The sequence below is a fragment of the Heterocephalus glaber genome, unplaced genomic scaffold (genome assembly GCF_053883595.1).
Source record: "Heterocephalus glaber isolate CG9 unplaced genomic scaffold, H.glaber_assembly_v1.0 deba00000331, whole genome shotgun sequence".
Classification (NCBI taxonomy): domain Eukaryota; kingdom Metazoa; phylum Chordata; class Mammalia; order Rodentia; family Bathyergidae; genus Heterocephalus; species Heterocephalus glaber.
The window spans coordinates 23,978,416-23,997,820 of record NW_028258142.1 but is presented as its reverse complement, the minus strand read 5'-3'; the positions used below and the strand labels follow the sequence as shown (position 1 = coordinate 23,997,820).

At 44.1% G+C, this 19,405-nt stretch overlaps 1 pseudogene; it reads right to left on the bottom strand.

Moving 5' to 3' along the window:
- Nucleotides 1-14,238: 14,238 nt before the first annotated feature.
- Nucleotides 14,239-14,740, bottom strand: LOC147830060 (large ribosomal subunit protein eL27 pseudogene; annotated as a pseudogene).
- Nucleotides 14,741-19,405: the final 4,665 nt, after the last annotated feature.

Genomic DNA, 19,405 nt, shown 5'->3' with positions numbered 1-19,405 from the left:
TTTCCTTTGTGCGTGATTTGCTCTTTTCTCTAACTGCTTGTAGAATTTTGTTCTTCTGTTGTGTTTCTGGAATCTTAACAATTATATGCCTATGTGTAGATTTTTTTGATCCAGGCTATTTGGAGTCCTATATGCCCCACTTATCTGTATGTCAAGTTCTTTTCCCCTGCTTGGGAAGTTTTCTGCCATCACTTATTTGAACAGTTTTTTTTATGTTGTCTGCACTGTCTCCTGTTTCTTCATTGACTCCACTCAGTCTTATGTTATTCTTCTTTGCATCATCCAGCAGCTACTGGATTGATTTCTCATGGTCCCTTACAATTTTGAAAGAATTTTTCTTTTCCTGGCCACTAATTGCAATCTTATCTTCTAATCTGAAATTCTGTCCTCTAATTGGCTCATTCTGCTGCGTAAACTTTCAATGAAGTTTTTGATCTCCTGGAAATCTGTTTGCACCTCTTTTATGGATTCCATTTGTTTCCTATGTTGGGATTCCATCATGTTCCTCAGCACCTCTATTTTTTTTATCTGTGTCCTTTCTAGATTTATTAATCATGTCTTTCACTATGGACACAATCTCTGCTCTTATGTGAGTAATTATTTCCGATGTCATTTTTTGTAGATCCTCTTTTGTTGCCAGTTCAGGGAGTCTAGGTGGTTGAGTAGCAGATTGTTACATCTTTGGGGTTGCTTTAGGTGATCTGGAAGTCTGGTTTTGAGACTTGTTTACATGTCTTCTCATTTCCACAGGGGTGGGGTGGGGCCTTTTGTGTGTTGCTGGCACCTGTGTGGCTCACTTCCTCAGTGCTGGGGGCGGTGGAACAGGGACCTGGAAGGTTTACCTCCTCTATGCTGGGGTCAGCTCTGTTCCTCTGTGCTAGGGACAGTGGTCTCCCAATTGAAGGTAATAGAGGTTTCAGTTCATAATCATCTGGTTCCAAGGCAGGATGGCAGAGGGACAACAGGCAACATTTCATGGGGGCAAAAGACCTGTGGAACATCATTTCTGAATGGAGTACTGTGAAGTTTTGTTCAAAAATTTTCATCATCTTAGTGGTTTCTTCCTTTCTTTTTTAATAATCCAATTCACAGTAGAGGGAGAGAGACTCCTTGTGACTTCTGTTTAATTAAACATCATCAAGGTGTGATAATTTTCAGATTATTCTGATTTCTAAATCACAGAAACTAGTTTTGTGATGAAACATACTCAAAACTGTCATAATTTGGATGAAAATATTTCTAAAATGAACCCATGACCCCGTGTGTGTGTGTGTGTGTTGTGGGAATTGAACCCAGGGTCTCATGCGTGCTACCCAAGTGCTCTGCTGCTGAGCTACACCTCCCATTCCTAAGTGGGCCTCATTAAATTATTTCTGAGTATGCTCCAGTGTCACATATTGTTTTCAGGTGGTATAGTTTCTGATATCATGATTTTGGGGACTCCAAAAATTAGAAAAAATGCTATGACCACAGAGCTGAGTTGACAGAGCTAATTAATAGAAAATATTTCATAATAGACATGTCTAACACTAGATAAGGAGATTTTATCTGCACATTGAAGAAATCCCAGGCAACTTTAGTTGACCAAATGCTTTACCTCACTTGTTATACCTGAGAATTGAGTCCTTTCTCCACAAAAACAAACAAATCATGCACTAAATGTTACCAATGGTGGGAGATCTGGAGGCATGACTATGAATTAAGAAGCCAGCAAGGATTACTTACCTGCCAATATAATCCTTCAAGACTTTATGCATTTCAGAGCTAGTTGTGTTCATAGGCAATCGAGCTGAAAGAAATAATTCTTTCTTTAATAGAATCATCTTCAGGTCACACATAGAGATGCTTTAAAATTTTCCATTAGCAACATCAGCACAGAGGCTTTGGTTCCACCATGCATGTCTAGAATGTCACTGAGAGCCACGTGACTCATCGCTTGAATTCAACAGGACCCAAACTCACCTTAGGCACTGCAGCAATGTCAACATTGACCCACTTTGAGTAGCAGCAGTTTAAATTGACTGGTCAGGGGTTGCATCTTGAAAGATGTGACATTTACTTGAGGCTTCCAGGAAAGGAAGCAGCCAGCTCATACATATTTGAGGCAAGGACAGTCTGGACAGAGGGACCAGCAAGTTCAAAGCCCCCGGGCAGAAGCATGCTTTTGGGCTTTAGAACAGGAAGGTTAGCACTGTGCTTATCAAGTGGTAACAAAACTTTGGGAAGGAGGAGATGGTGCCAGAGAGATATAGACAGGGGCCACATGATGGGCTTTGTAGCCAAGGTGAGAGTTTTCAATTTGCCTAGAGCATTTGAGCTGGGGTGCACCTGTTTTGTTTTGTTTTGTTTTGTTTTTGGTACTGGGGATTGAACTCGGGACCTTGCGCTTGCAAGGCAGGCAGTGGAGCCACTGAGCTAAATCCCTGGCCCCTAGGGGTGCACCTGTTTTGACTCACAGAGGAAGAGCTTTATTCCAGATTAAGCTCCCCAGGGTTTCCACGGATTCCTCACACTCAGTGAAGGTCTTCTTCTTCTTAGTGCTTCTTAGTGCTTAGTGCTTAGTGCTTCTTAGTGCTCTCTGGTCTTCTGCCCCCTCCATAGTATGACCTTGAATCCATTACCAACTCGCCACAGAGTTGGTGACCTTTTCTAAATTACTCAGGGTCTTCATTCTGAACTTAAACTACTATTCTGTACTTTAAACCAACAAGGAACAGTGCTGTAGCTTGTTGTGGGCATTTGTCTAAATTCTGACCAGTGGGGCTTGAGCAGAAGTGATGGGTGCAACTCTGTCCCTTTAGTTCTTTCTGTAGGGTGGAATATAGATGAGATGGCAGGTTCAGGAACAGCTATGTTGGATCATGAAAAGATGAGAAATCAAGTGTTGAAGATGTCAGAGTAACTAGATAAGAAATAGAGGTCCTAAAACTCTCCTGGACATGGTTGATATTGCCACACTAGCTTGGATTTTTATGTGTTGGAGAGATGAACCTCCATATTAAGCCAAAATTATTTTGAGCCCTCTCTGTTATGACAGCTGACATAGGATCCTAACTAATTTAACCATCAAAAGAGAAAAAAATATGAAGGGAGAGAATTAAGGCTGGGGGTCAAAGGTTAAATTCTATTCAAGTCATAGACTGGCTCAAAAGCAACTTTGAATATGTGGAAAATAGAAGTAAATAACTACAATGCATACAGAGAAATAAATTCCCCAAGTGACAACTATTTTCACTTTCATTTCTTGCCTTGAAGAAACAGACAAGATTGAGATGCACACCTGATATGCACCTCATGTCAGTGACCTCAGCTGCAGATTAGACTTGAAAATCTTATCCTTCAGTCTCCGCCTGAGGGGAGTCATAAGCAGGATAGGTCACAGGCTCCAGGGCTAGTTCCTGAACTCTCACATGACAGCAGCTGTTTAATCACCTTACAAAGCAGACAAGCCTTGGCTGGGTGCAGGTTCTTCGGCCTGAGCGCTCATCTTTCTCATCAGGGCTGGGCAGCAGCGAATGACCCAAGAGAGACATTGTTGTACTGGAGTTTGTGTTCCACATGGCGTTGGGACAAACAGTGGAGGCTGAGTAATCATACAGTGTAGTTTGATGAGGGTTTAATGACCCTCCAGGGCCATCTTTTCATCTCCCCAAGGGGCATGGAGAAATGACAGCAGTTCATTTCCTTTGCTGTCTATCAATCAGAACTCATACAGGAAAAGAACTCTTGGAAGCAACCAAAGATCAGGTTAAAAGATCTGTAGGTTCAAGTCTGGCTCTGAAACCCCTCAGGAGCCCCAGAATTGACCATTTCCATGTGCATCATCGTATCTTTCCCCTTCTTTTATCTCCTAGAGCTTTGCTCTAGGTTATGAGCTGTTTGTGGCCTGGAGTCTGATCTGTTCTTTTTTGGTACCGGGGATCGAACTCGGGTCCTTGTGCTTGTGAGGCAGGCGGCAGAACCACTGAGCTAAATCCCTGGCGAGTCTGATCTGTTTTGTAACTCCCATCATTATAACCTGGGGCCCAGGACAACAGTAGTATCAGCAGGCACCCAGGACACCCCTGCTGGATGAATAAACAAATCAACAATGACCACAGAAGGAATGAAGACTGTCAGTTACAGTTCCACGTAGTACAGTCCCTACCTAGAAGGTAGCACCAAGTTGTCTCAGAATATGATTCCTTTAGGAGCTTCCACTAGAGCTTGATTTTGTCTGGTGACTCCCAGGTTGAGCACAGATGGCCTCAGCTCCCAACCCACCCTGCCACTCTCTTCCCCAAGGTAAGTGCATGGTGATCCCTTGTCCCAGGGGAAGCCCACCAGCCCCAGCAGCCTGATGCAGCTTGCTTACTCCTGGTCTGAAGCTTATCGCAGCTGTCATGTGGTGTCACCCAGCCCAGCTCTGTGGGAGGGGAGGAGGAGTGGAGATTTCTTTTTTCCACCATGAACCCATCAGAGGACCATCTTTGGAAGTCTGGTATTATCATTTTTATTCTCAAGAACATTGCAGTAAAAAATAGTAAACTTCCCATTTGGCTGTGGAAGTACATGCCTGTAATCCCAGCTACTTGGGAGGCTGAGGCAGGAGGATTGCAAATTCAAGACCAGCCTGGGCAACTTAGTAAGACCTTGTCTCAAAGTAAAAAGAGCTGAACAAATAGCTCAACACTCCCTGGCTTCAGTTCTCAGTAATGCAAAAGAGAAAAATAAAAGAGCAAGTTCTCTTTCTCCTATCCTCCTCAGACTATTTGATGGGACTATAAGCAAGGGCATGAGCTCTTTCTGCTGTGAGACCAAAGCAGCTCCATTTTGCTAAAATCCACTCTTCCCCTAGTCTCTATTGTCCTCACAAATTAATGGTTAAAATGTGCGTGCTCTGGGACAAAAGACACAATCTGTAATGAAGCAAAGTTCCTGAATTAATTACTCAGCCATCTGTTTGCCCAGGAAATGAACGTTCCGGGCCCACTATCTATAGATCTGTCAATGTGCTGACCATCAGTATGTGACAGTCGCCCACTAACCTTTGTCCCTCTTTTCCCCCGTAAAACCTACATGTAACCGCCCCTCAAATCCCCGATGGGCCTAGCCAATCAGAAATATACACTTCATGCTTGCTAAATGCCAACCAATCATGTAACTGCTAAGTGAAAAATCTCCAAACTTTGCTGTAACCACAATAAAAACCCCGCTAATTTGAAATTCGGGGCTCTCAATTCTGATCCGCTGCATCGGTGACGGTTGGGAGCCCCTGCTCGAGCTTGAATAAACGGCCCTCGTGTGCTTACATCGGAATCGGCTTCCTGGTGGTCTTTGGGACTTCGCGATCTGGGCATAACACTGCTACCTCTGAATAATTCCAATGCATTGGTGAGGTTACTGAGCCACAGGTGGTATAACTGAAGAAATGAACACTTGAAAACAGAGGGCAGTGGAGACACCAAGATGACAGAAAACAGCTTATGCCTAAATATAGTTGAATGCTCCTGCAGAGAAACCTGTACTAAGACCAAAGAAACAAAAGTATTGAAGAACTAAATCAAGGCACTGTTTTACAAAATGACTCACTGTAAGCATCACTGAAAGGGTGTGTGCTCCTTGGGCATTTTAAACATGATCACACTATTTAAAGGCTGCTTCAGCCAGGTGCATGGCATATGCCTGTAATCCCAGCACTGTTCAAGCCTGGGGTAGGAGGATCCCAAGTTCGAGTCCAGCCTGGGGAACTTAGTGACTTAGCGAGACCTGTCTCAAAATAAAAAGTGTTGGGAATGGAGCTCAGTGCAATGGTCCTGAGTTCAACCCTCCGTGCCACAGAGGGAAGGAGGGAAGCTATTTCATTGATATCTTCAGCAACCTTTGGCTGCATAGGAGAAGGTGGACCTCTGTTTCCTAGTGTGGCCCTGACAGATCATTATGGGTCTTTTTGTTGCCAGGTTAAATGAGAAAATGTTGATTTGTGCCTCTTTTATCTTGGGGATTAAACCCTGTGCCTTACTCATAGTAAGCAAGCACACTACCACTAAAACACATCCTTAGCCTTTTCTGTTGTATTTTGAGGCAAGGTCTTACTAAATTGCCCAGGCTGGCCTCAAACTTCTGATCTTCTAGACTCTGCCTCCCACGTAGCTGAGATTACAGTTACCCATCACCAAGGGTGGCTTGATTTCTTCTCTTTTATGCAAATCAAAGGAGCCTGCCTGTGGGTGTGGAGCAGAAAGGGAGCCAGGGCTGAATCCACAAGGCAGAAAGAAAAAGAAAGGAACCACATTTCTAGAGGTCTGGCCACACCTTGCTTAGTAAATGTCTCCCTGAAAGAAATCAATCAGTTCAGCAGGCAGGGCCGCCGCTCACTGTGATCCAGAGAGCTTCTTATACTTCAGTTTACTGTCATGAAAACATTTCAAGAGGTGAAAGTATTCATCTTCATAGCCACTTAAAGAAAAATCCATCTATTCCCTCACTCACATTCCAGCTGCTTCTGCCTCCACATCCATTGTGGGGGGCCTTGTCCCCCCCCCTGCTAGTACTCTTGAGTGCCTTTTATGGGCATGTCTAAGCCTGCTGCAAGTCTACCCGGCAACAAGGAAGTAGCCCCAGTACCCTCCCCTTGCTCCCTCCCTCTAGCCCTACGGTATATATGCTGTAGCAGCTTCCGCAATAAACGAGACTTGATCAGAAACCTGTCTTGTCTCCATCTCTCGTGTCCCCTGTCCTTTCTCATTCTCACCCCCCCTCTAGGGTCTCCGTTGACTTACCCGCGGGCCGGGACAAGTGGCGCCCAATGTGGGGCCAGAGAACGCGGGGATCCAGTGAAGAACGCTGCTCGGGGGCCCAATAAAATAAAATAGAAAAAAGAGGATTGCGTCTGACATGAACCTGCCGTCTTTCCTGCACCTCGGTGAGTTGAGCAGCGATTATGGGACAGGGCATTAGCCAGCATGAGTTATTTGTACAAGGTCTTAAAGAAACTTTACAGGCACGAGGGGTAAAGGTTACAGTCAAACAGTTGTTAAAATTTTTTGATTATATTAGAGATCTCTGCCCTTGGTTTCCCGCCGAGGGTACCATTAACGAGAGGTGATGGAAAAGAGTAGGGGAGGCCCTTAAGGATTATTATGCTACTTGCGGACCAGGAAAGGTCCCGATCACTGCATTTTCTTATTGGAATCTTATTAATGACATTATCTCTCAGAAAACCAAAGATTCGGTGGTGGCTCAAGCCATCCAGGTCGGGGAGATAGCTCTCTCCGATCGGAGGAAGGGTCGATCACTCTCCCTCGGAGTGAGGAGTTTGTAAATACCCTGCGGGAAGCCAAGATGGCGCCGAGGCCCGAGCCCCTGCGGGACGGGACTCCTTCAAAGGATGAAGGAGAAGACTTGATGTCTTTTGATAGCGACAATGACTCAGACAAGAAAAAACAAAATGTTATTGATGAGGGTTTACAGGCGGGCTCTGCCTCTTCCAAGCCTTTTAAAGAAAAGCTTCGGCGCTCCTCAGCTTCCACCTCCGCTCTTTCAGCCCCTGCCTCTGACCCCGCCCCGCCTGTTAAGGAGGAACCAGCCTTGTAGCCTTCCCTCTGACACTTCAGAAACCCCCCCTTCCCACAGAACGGTCCGGGGGAGGCTGACTGGACCAATCTCGAGGAGGAGGCAACCAGATATCGCAATCCTGATTGGCCACCCGTAGTTCAATGTCCGCCTCCTTATCTTCCAGAACCCAACACTCCCATTGCGCCCGCTTTGACATGCCCTGTTGTTGATCCCCAAAAGGAACTCCGGGACAAGATAAAATTTCTAAAAGAACAAATAAGATTAGAAAAGGAACATCAAGAACTTATTGCCCAGCTCAAAGGCTTAAGAACAGACAAAGCCCATGAAAATGTCCGTAGAGAGGACAAACTTAAGCCACGACCCCCATTAGAGGGGCGGCCCCTAGGGTGCCATCCGGGTCGGGAGTATCCCTGAAACTTAAAAATGCGGAAGCCTTTCCCGTAACTGAAACTACTGACGCACAGGGACAGGCGTGGAGACACCACAGTGGTTTCGATTTTAAGGTTATTAAAAAATTTAAACCGGCCACAGCTCAATACGGGGCCATTGCACCTTACACAATGGCCATTTTAAAATCGGTGACAAAAAATTGACTTCTCTCACCAATATCTGACAGGGGCCTGATGAGCTCTTCGCCGATTTTGTTCACCGCCTGCTCACAACAGCGGGTCAGATTTTTGGGAGCGCAAAAACCGGGACAGATTTTGTTAAACAGCTTGCTTTTGAAAATGCTAATGCTGCTTGCCAGGCCGCCATCCGCCCTTATAAAAAGAAAACTGATCTCTCAGGTTACATTCGCCTTTGCTCAGAAATTGGGACCGCCTACCAACAGGGACTTGCCAGGGCTGCCGCCATACAGGGTTACACAGTCAAACAGTTTTTGTCATGCCGCCCGGGTAACAAATGTTTCCGGTGCGAGACAACGGGTCGTTTTGCCAAAGAATGTCAGGCCCCTAGGGCGTCGGCCCCTGGGGCCACACCTCCAGGGCCTTGCCCTCGATGCTATAAAGGGAGACATTGGACAAATGAATACAAGTCCATGACTGACGCTCAAGGCTGGCCCCTCCCGCTTGTCCATAACCCGGACCAGGGAAACGGGAAAGGGGGCCATCCCCGGGCCCCCACACCCAAACAAATTTACGGGGCCCTCAATTTTGCTCCAGCAAACAACAATCCATTCCAGACCTCTTCAGAGCAACAACGGGAAGTGCCGGACTGGACCTCAGTTCCACCGCCCACACAGTATTGACTCCAGAAATGGGGGTACAGGCCCTTCCGACAGGGGTCTTTGGGCCCCTGCCTAAGGAAACCTTTGGGCTTGTAATAGACAAGAGCAACAGCACTATAGATGGGCTGCTGATCTACCCGGGGGTGATTGATAGTGATTATTCCGGAGAGATTAGAGTTATGGTTTCTTCCCCCAAAGTCATTAACACCATTCAATCAGGCTGAAGATTTGCTCAATTGTTACTCCTTCCCCTTCTCTCTACCTCTAATAAGGCTCTTAACAACGCCCGAGGCAGCCAGGGATTCGGCTCATCCGATGTCTACTGGTCGGAGATGCTTTCAGCCCCAAAACCTCTCATGACCTTGTGGTTAGATGGGAGACAATTTTCTGGATTGGTAGACACTGGTGCTGATGTAACTATCATCAAGGAAAAAAATTGGCCTCAGGCGTGGCCATTAAAAGACACCCTCACCCATCTCAGGGGTATAGGTCAGAGTCAAAATCCTAAACAAAGTGCCAAAGATCTGACCTGGAGAGACCAAGATGGTAATCAGGGCACCATTCAACCTTATATCATCTCAGGGTTACCCATTAATCTATGGGGGAGAGACCTATTATCACAAATGGGGATGATTATTTCTAGCCCTAATGAAATTGTCACTATGCAGATGTTTAAAAATGGGTACATTCCAGGCAAAGGGCTAGGTAAACACTCTACAGGTATTGTGCAGCCCATTGAGCCAGTCCTTTGTAGCTTCAGCTACTCAGGCCGTATGTAAATCTTGGGCCCAAATGTATGTTATACACTATATGGATGTCACACATTACCCTAAATTTGGAAATCTTAAATATATACATGTCAACATTAATACATATAGTGGATTTGTATTTGCCACCCTACAATCCGGGGAGGCTACTAAACATGTAATTGCCCACCTTCTAGTTGCCTTCTCAGTACTTAGATGTCCACAACAAATTAAGACAGACACTGGTCCAGGCTATACCAGTTCTGGCTTCTCAAAGTTTTACAAATAATTAAAAATAACACACATAACGGGAATCCCATATAATCCACAGGGACAAGGCATTATAAAAAGAGCCAACCTCACACTCAAAATTACATTAGATAAAATAAAAAGAGGGGAATGGTACCCTATCAAGGGGTCACCTAGAAACCTGATATCACATGCACTATTTATTCTTAACTTCTTAAATTTGGATGCCAAAGGATTATCTGCAGCCAACCATTTCTGGCAACCAGAGACACAAAAACAATTTGCCTCTGTGATGTGGAGAGACCCCCTGGACCACTCATGGCATGGGCCTGACCCCGTACTCGTCTGGGGCCAAGGGTCAGTGTGTGTTTACTCCAAGGAAATGAAGTCAGCCAGGTGGCTTCCAGAACGCTTAGTAAAACAAGTTGATAAGCGTGTTGATGATGCCGATGACCTAACATTGTCCAATTTCAACCAGTTAACAATGGCGCCTACAATTATAATCTAATAATCATAAAGAGAATAGTATAATTCAATTTGGCCAGTTATATTTGAGTGCACCCTAATTTTATACACTGTCTCATATGTTTGTCTATTGTCTGTTGTTTGTGTTCGTACAGTTGAGCTCAATATGTTCCTTCCTTTTCAAAGGATATTTGCCTATTGTTAAACTGACTTATAGATAAATATTATTAAATTAAAGACATTCTTTCCTTCCCAGGTTGTTAATTGATCAAAGTACCACTGAAATTTATTTTGTGAAAGTGACGTGTATTGTCACCCACATGCAACAATCAAATTGCAATTAACAGTTATAAAATAAAAAGATATATATTCTTAATTGTTTGTCAAAATGATTATAGAGGGGAACTCCCTTTGATGAATATAGAAGTGGCCACCCAGAAAATGATTATTCTGGTCTTAATTCATTAAAGGGACCCCCTAGTAAATTTTATATTATATAATCTTATGGGAGACATATCACAATGAATATTATCTAAATATGTTATAAATTGATTGTATTGGTTGTCCTTGATATTTAAGCACTGAATATGTTGTTACAAAATGTTTATATTGGTTAAGTTCTGAATATGTTATTGTAGTATGTCCACATTGGTTATCTTCAAAGGCTTAATCAGGTTAGCCTAACTCTCTTATCTACAGCCCAGCCTTGTTTACATCGCAGGACGAAATTTTGCTTACAGGTTAAAAAGATGACATCCCTGAATCTGTTGCATGGTCTGTTGCTGTTCCTGGCCACCACAGGCCCCAATTCATGTATCTGATGGTGGCAGGCCTTCAGATCAGCTCAGGGAAGAGCAAATACAAAACAACTGGAGACTATCATCCAAGAGATGTACCCCTCCCTAAATTATCATCCACTGGCCCTTCCCAAACCTCGAGGCCCAGGCTCTGACGCCCAAACCCTGAGTGTCCTGGAGGCCACTTATCATTTGATCAATACATCTAACCCAGCCTTTGCTGCAGATTGTTGGCTATGCTTGACCCTTGGCACACCCCTGCCCCTCGCCTTGCCAGTTGTCAACCAAACTGACTATGCCAACAGTTCTAGTTACAATTGCAGTTTTTCTCTGCCCTTCAGGGTCCAGCCAGTACAGTTCAATGCCTCAGTTTGTTATCTAAATTCGGGCCACAACAATAGCTTTGATATACCTGTTGGAGTCCAAAATTTCTCTCTCTGCTCGGTAGTGCTTAATGGCCCTGCCGCCATTTTCCCTGCCCCGGGTCACGTGCTCATCTGTGGAGGGAGCTTGGCATTCACCTCCCTCCCCACTAATTGGACTGGGCTGTGCGTGGTGGCGACTGTCCTCCTGGACATCTCCCTTATTCCTGGAGATGAGCCAGTGCCCTTGCCCAGCTTTGACTATATCGCTGGGCGACATAAAAGGGCCGTCTCACTGGTCCCCTTGCTCGTGGGGCTAGGGGTGTCTGGCACCCTTGCCACTGGCTCTGCTGGCGTCGGGGTGGTGTTACACTCCTATGCCAAATTATCCAACCAGTTGATTAATGATGTTCAAGCTCTCTCCAACACTCTTACAGATATACAAGATCAGATCGATTCTCTGGCTGAGGTGGTCCTTCAAAATAGAAGGGGCCTGGACCTCCTCACAGCGAAACAAGGAGGGATTTACATAGCCCTAAATGAACATTGTTGTTTCTATGCCAATAAATCTGAGATCGTCAGGAAAAAAATTCGCGAACTTCAGGAAGATCTAAACAGACAACAACAAGAATTCTCCCAAAATCCCCTCTGGACTGGCCTCAGTGGTTTCCTCCCTTATCTCCTCCCTTTGCTGGGACCCTTATTGGGTTTACTTCTGCTCATTTCCTTGGGGCCCATAATATACAACAAAATCATGGCCTTCCTTAGAGCCCGGGTAGAGACAATAAAAACAGCACCCATACAGGTCTACTATCATAGATTGGCAATGGCTGACCAGGACGAATGCCAGACCGTTGATTAGGTCCTTGCCGTGGCGAAGTGTTCTCTCCCCACCTGGTGAGTGGGCTGGCAAGCCAATGACGGGCAACTGAGCAAGCGTGCCATGCAATGAGAGAGCCCTCGTGTGCCGCCTAAGACAGGTGCCAGAGCCTTGATTCTCTGGTTAACTGATGACGGGTAAGGTGCACGGTGCAGACACGTATGTTGCTCTGACCCAAGACAGGCTCAGCCCCCGCAGGCTTGGCTCTCCTGACGCCTTTCTTATAATTATAATTTTAAAGGGAGGACCTGTGGGGGGCCTTGTCCCCCCCCCCCCGCTAGTACTCTTGAGTGCCTTTTACGGGCATGTCTAAGCCTGCTGCAAGTCTACCCGGCAACAAGGAAGTAGCCCCAGTACCCTCCCCTTGCTCCCTCCCTCTAGCCCTACGGTATATATGCTGTAGCAGCTTCCACAATAAACGAGACTTGATCAGAAACCTGTCTTGTCTTCATCTCTCATGTCCCCTGTCCTTTGTCATTCTCACCCCCCCTCTAGGGTCTCCGTTGACTTACCCGCGGGCTGGGACAATCCATGTAATGGGTGGTCACCCTAGATGAGGGAGAGGCATCTGACTGACTGCCTAATGTTGCCACCCGTCCTCTTGAACTGGTGACAAATGTCACACTTGGCTCTGAGCCTAAACTGAACCTCTGGCTCTTGCTCAACACCATGCTCCAGAAAGCTATGACTAGTCAATCTGCATTGTCACAAAAATTCAATTGTTCATCTGTATATTTTAGATCTTCTTTGTCACAGACAGAATGTTATAGCAACAATGCAAGAAAGTGCTAGATGTATAAGGCCAGATATGGTGGAGTGTATTTTATATGCACTAAAAGGAGAGCACATGAAATATCTTCTAACAATAATCACGATTGATGGTGTTAAGAATGCATGATGGATGGAGATGCTACTGTGCACGAGAGAAGGTGCTGGAAGATATTGTGGAAGGCAGTAAACTGTGACCGTCCAGTGTCTTGGGTCAAAGACACTTGGATTTGTATATCCATACAATTGCATATTGTTCAGTCTTAAAATGGAAGAAATTCTGTCGCATGCTACAACATGGATGAACCTTGAGGTCATTACGCTAAGTGAAATAAACAAGTCACAAAGGGCCAAAAATTATGATTCTACTTACATGGGGTATCTAGAGAGGTCAATCTTACAAGCAGAGGTAGAAAGCAGGATGCTGGTTATTAGGGGGTTGGGGGGAGCTAGAAGGGAAGTTGATATTTAATGAATATAAGGCTTCAGATTTACACAATGAAAAAATTCTGAAGATGCTTCCCAATAATGTGAACATCTTTAACACACTAAACTATACCCTTAAAAACAGTTAAGACAATAAATTTTATGATGAATTTCTTGACCATAATAATAATAATTAGAGAACGATGCCTTGACTTTTTTCCAAAGTTCAAATTAGTATTTGAATGCTGACCTCTTCTCCTTCCTCACTGGGTAACAGTGGTGAATCTATGTAGCCTCTCACATCTCTGATTCCTCTTCTGTTGGACAGGAAGTGACAAGTATGCACAGAAGCAAGGGAGGACAGTGCGGGTTCAAAATATGAAACCAGCTCTGTCATTTGCCAGCCAAGTAACTTTGGGAAAATTATGCAGCCTTTCATGCCTCAGCTGTCTGAATCTGTAAAATGGGAGTGACAACTATAGTCCTTATCTCATAGGGTGATGATGAAGGGAAAATGTACATATGTGTGTGGCTTAGAAAAAACTTGGCACACTGTCAATGCTACAGAAGTAGCTATTTTTAGTATTTACCAGACCTGTGAGAATTTAGTGAGTGAATGCAGATAAGGTGTGTAGTACAGTGCCTGAGACACAGTGGTGCCTTGGTTCATGAACTTGATTCTCTCCACAACTCTGGTTGCAAACTGAATTGGATGAGAACCAGATCACCTATAGAACCAAATATAGCCTACAGTCTGTATTCCAACCCCAATTTATTGTAATGTTTTACTTGGATCATAATTTGCTGCTTGCATTTAAAAAAATTTTTTTAATGATGGAAACAAAAAACACCTAACAACTGAAGCTTGTGGAAGAACCACTTCTTCTTGCCTGTCTTGTATCTCTCCTCGAACTTGACCTTGGCCTCCCAGTGAGCCTTGCGCTTCAGGGCCAGGTCTCTGAAGACGTGCTTGTTGACTGCAGTCTTGTCCAAGGGGATGTCCATAGATCACCTTGTGGGCAAGAGGTGATTGTAGTTATAAGCCTTCACAAAAGACTTGATTTTGACCTCTTGGCAATTTTCTTCTTGCCCATGGTGTCTGTCACTTTGCGGGGATAGTGATCAATCCTGGCCACCAGGGCATGGCTGTAGGGATGATTGGAGGTGCCCTTCTTGATGTTCTTCATGATGACAGCTTTGGGTCCAGAGTAGCATCCAGCCAGGACCAGCACCACTTTCCCAGGTTTCACGAATTCGCCCATTTTGACAGCACAAGCTGGGCCTGCATCGGACTGCATGCATTTTTAATATGTTGTCTCTCTTGGGGGTATAAGATTTGTCTAATTTATATGGGTATTTTCCAAAGAACCTAACATCTAGTAGACATACTGAATTAAAAAAAGGAGGTGGGCATTATTTCATTTCTAGGAATGGAAACCAGATCCTTGTGCAGGCTAGGCAAACATACTACTACTGAGTTATACCCTCAACTTTTTTCATTTTATATTTTTTAAAAATTTGAGACAAGATCTCACTAAATTTCCTTTGAACTTACAATCCTCCTGAGTCCAACTCCTGAGTAGCTAGGATTACAGGCATGTACCACCATGGTTAATTGCCTGAATAAATTTTATTAATATATTTTTAACTTACAAAATGCTCCCTATGAACCAATGCTATAGAGAATGATAAAAGACAGATTTTGAGATGTCCTAAAGTTAATTACAAGGGTCAGAGGAAGGATCGGGGAAGAGGGAAGGGAAGTTAGTTGCTAGCTACAAGAAAAGCCAATATTCTTTTTTGTTTTTAAATCAAACTCAGAGCCTCACATATGCTAAGCACATGCTCTACCTCTGAATTCTATCCCTAGCCCACTTCACAGTCTCGACTACATGTTGTAACCTTGAGTTAAATGCCATCATAGAAGACCAAGAGGTCCCCTGCACCTTGTTTACTTATAAACATGCCAGACTATGAACCCCAGCCAGTCCAGAAGGAACAGTTATGCCTCCTTATGCGCTGTCCTTCTACTGAAGTTTCCTTGCTTTGCATTATCCCACCCCTCTTGTGTAGGCAATGTAGGTTTGTCACCAATCAGCTGGGGGCTCTTTTGTTCGTTCAGATAAGAAATAATGAAGTGGCAAAGGGCAGCTCTGCTAGTGACCCTGGGCCTTGACTGCCAGTGGCTGGCAGCCCTTATAGTGGTACAGCCCTGAGCCCTGATACTGCTTGCTGTTACCGATTTATGTCAGATGCTGTTGGTAAACCCTGCTGGCTGCAGGTCTGCCTGTGCCAGATGCCTTCAGTCAACTCTGCTGGTTACTGGTCTTTGACGTGGATCTTCATGGGCTGCTGGTCTCTGGAGCTTTTCAGGGTGAAGAGTTTATAGCTTTCTTCTAAGGGCCTCTGGCCACACTATTCTGGATAAGTGGATTTACAAGAACAGAGCCCACATTATCTAAACACAAGCAGATTTACAGGAGCACTGGAGCAAGGATTTATTTGATTAGAAATTGTGCTACAGCACAGGACAATCAGTAAACAAGACTGATCCTGACTAGACCCGCCCAAGAAATGTACAGAGAGTGCTGCTTGTTTAGTAGCTGTAGGCCTGTGGGTGGTCCAAATTCGCGCTTGCTGATTGGTCCAAATTCAAGCCTGCCTATTGGGCCAAATTGGTCTAAATGTTAGCCTTCTAATTGGAGGTTCCTGGTTGGTCCAAATTCAAGTCTATGGCTTGGTTCAAGTTCAAGCCTGCTATGGTTGGAGTAGATGTGTTCTGGAGCAAATGCGGGGTGTCCAGGACAGTCTCAGATGTCATGGTGGCAGTTATATGGAACATCAGAAGACACAAGCTCCTGAAGATTTTGATTTACAGATGTCTCGACTCCTCAGAAATGGGGGGCTAGCTGTATTAACCCTAGCTTATCGGGGCTTGGGGAAGTTGGGGATGTTAATATCAGGCCGATTCCTCCCTGATCTTTGCTACACTGAAGGTGGCTTCCCCTCCACTTCTTCACGGAACAGCAGCACCTGGTGCAATGGAAGTGGGATCGGGGTGCCATGGTTGACAGCTGAGCTGTACTTCCTCTTAGAGCAGCCCAGAGAATGACCATGAAGTAACCTGGAGGACACGGAGGCAAGTTGTCCCAGTCCATTCTTAGGAATGGAGGCTGATGGGTAGGGGACATGACAGCTGTCTGCCAAACCACACCTCCCTCCTACCATTACAGGGAAAATAAAGGGGAGAGCCAGATGCTTCTTGTCTGTCTACAGTTCATTGTAAACAGCTTATGCTTTCCTTCTCCACATTTTATAAAAAATACTCTTAGCTCTAGGACCAGTAGAAATTTTCCCAATTGCTATCTAGCCTTGCTGCTGGAAGTTGAGGAAACTTGTCCCAAGACCTGGTCCATTTATTGATTGACATCAGTAAAAAATCAAAAGTCAATAAACTCTTTATTTTAGAAACGCTTTGTCCTTAAGAGTTTTGGTCTAAAAAGATATTAACTTGTTTCAGGAGTTCAAAACAACTTGGGAAGTAGACTTTTCTTCCCCTTTCATGTATTTTATGTATGGGAAGCTGGAAGCACACAGAGGGTCAGCGATGTGCCCAAGGTCACACAGTTAGTAATAAATGGAATTGGTGGGAAGCTAGGGAAGCTCATTTCCATCTCTAGAATCTTAACTTCTGCAGTAGGAACAAACACTCACAGAGTGTACCAAGACTGCACCAGCCATTGTGCATGTTAAATATATGCAGGCACAGGAAAACATTCATAAATCATCATTGAGTAAAATATGGTGCATTCTCTTGATAAAACATATAATTGAAATTATGCATTCAAACATTACACAGTCTACACAAAGCTAATCGCACTAGGTAAAAATCAGGAAACAAAAGTAGTATGTGCAATATGGCTATACATAACATCTTGTGTAGGGCAAAATAACTAGAAAGAAACACATCAAAATTGTCAGTGTACTTCTTTTCCTCCTTTTAATCAGCTTGCACTTGCTCTGCAGAATATGTTTCTTTTTCTACCTTTATTAAATGTAAAACTCGCATACCTTTGTGCTTGTCTTGTCCAATTCTTTGTTCAGAATAGAAAGAACCTAGAAAACACTCTAAAGGGAGACCTCGGAACCCCAGAACCTGGTTACACTAGGTCTTCTATAACAAAGTGCCACAAATTGGATGGCTTAAAACAGAAATTTGTTTTCTCACAGCTCCTGAGCCAGAAATCTGCAATCAAGGTGTGGGCAGATCTGGTTCCTTTGGGAGACTCAGAGGAATAATCTGTTTCTTGTCTCTCTTAGCTGAGATTGGTTGCCACAACCCTTGGCACTCCCTGGATTGTAGCTGTGGTCTTTAACTTCTACAGGTGTGCCTCTGTGGTCTTCTTCCCCTAGAGTCTTCAAATAGTCTTCCGGCAAGGACATCAGGCATTGGGTTTGATTTCAACCCTAACTCAGTACATCACCTTAGTTAATTATATCTCCAAAGACCTCTTTTCCCAATGAAGTCACACTCTGAGGTCCTCGGTAGACATGAATTTTGAGGGAACAAGTATCCAGTATAACAGATACTTGTTTTTGTTATTGTTGGTTTTCCCAGTTCTGGGATGGAACCTAGGGCTTTGTACATGATAGACTATGACACACCCCAACCCCTCATTTGTTTCATCATACAATCACCACTTCTCATTTGCTTCATCGCCCTCAGTAACACTTATGACAGCCCAGTGTCCCGTCCAAGTAATATTTGGGTAAAGGATGGAGGGAAGGATGTGGTGGTTTCTTCTGGGGAGTGATGGTCAGGTACCCACTGTAGAACTTATGAAAGAGTCTAATTCAAAAGAGGCGATTGAGTGTTTACTGCAGACTGCTGCCAGCAGAGGCTGAGAGGGCTGCACCACACCCACTCCACAGCCCAGTGCCACAGAGTTCCAGCTTATTTCATTTGCATCTCAAAGCATAAAATATTTTAGCTGAATCCTACTTTGCATCCATGGCAGCCCAGCCCACTGCCTGCCTTAAGAGTTTAGTACACTCTGACTTACACAGAGGCAGCATGTTCATTATAAATATGAGGCCTTCAAGGACTTTTTTGGTATAAAAATTATTCAAATGTGTAAACTCTCCTATACTCATTTGAGAATCAAATCTATTCAGAGCTTTCTTTTCAATGACATTGTTAGCTTCTGCCTTCCCTTCTCTTCTCTCCACTGGTTTGCTTGATCACATTTTCCAAGAAGTTTAGCATTCTCTTTCATTTTGAACCCAGATTTAGCCTTTCCTTTCAAAAGCTGGAAACTATGAATATTTTCAGTACAGGGTACAAATTAATCCTGGTACATATGTCAAAGGGATCCTGCAATATCTTTCAGCATCTACCACTCACCCTCTCTACCTGTTTATAGGTCTTGCCACAAGACTTAGCCTGGTTCCTTTCTTATTCTGTTAGCTCTGTGAAATCATTGCTCCTCACCCTCCATACATTCTTAGGAATGTTGCCCTTCTTACAGACCAGAGCTACCCTATCTGCCAACATATAACCTAATTTGTGGGGAGTAAAATCTCTTCTAGGAATTAGTACTGTTTTTTGTTTTGGGGCTAAAGATTGAACTCAGGGTCTCAGACATGCTAAGTACAAGCTCTACCACTGAGCCACACTCCAGACCCCTGCAACTTTGTCTTAAATGTTCATAAATATCTATAGTACATATATACAAAATAATATATAATATATAGTATATAATAAATACAGATAGGTAATAAAATGAATAAGACAAATGTTTCCCATAGAGTAGATTGTTTAAAGATATTGTAGTAGGCTTTTAAAATGGAACCTATAAATTAATAGATATATGCAAAACAATACTGTACACATCTATTCGGCTGTTCAGTATACTTGTTTTCAGGTA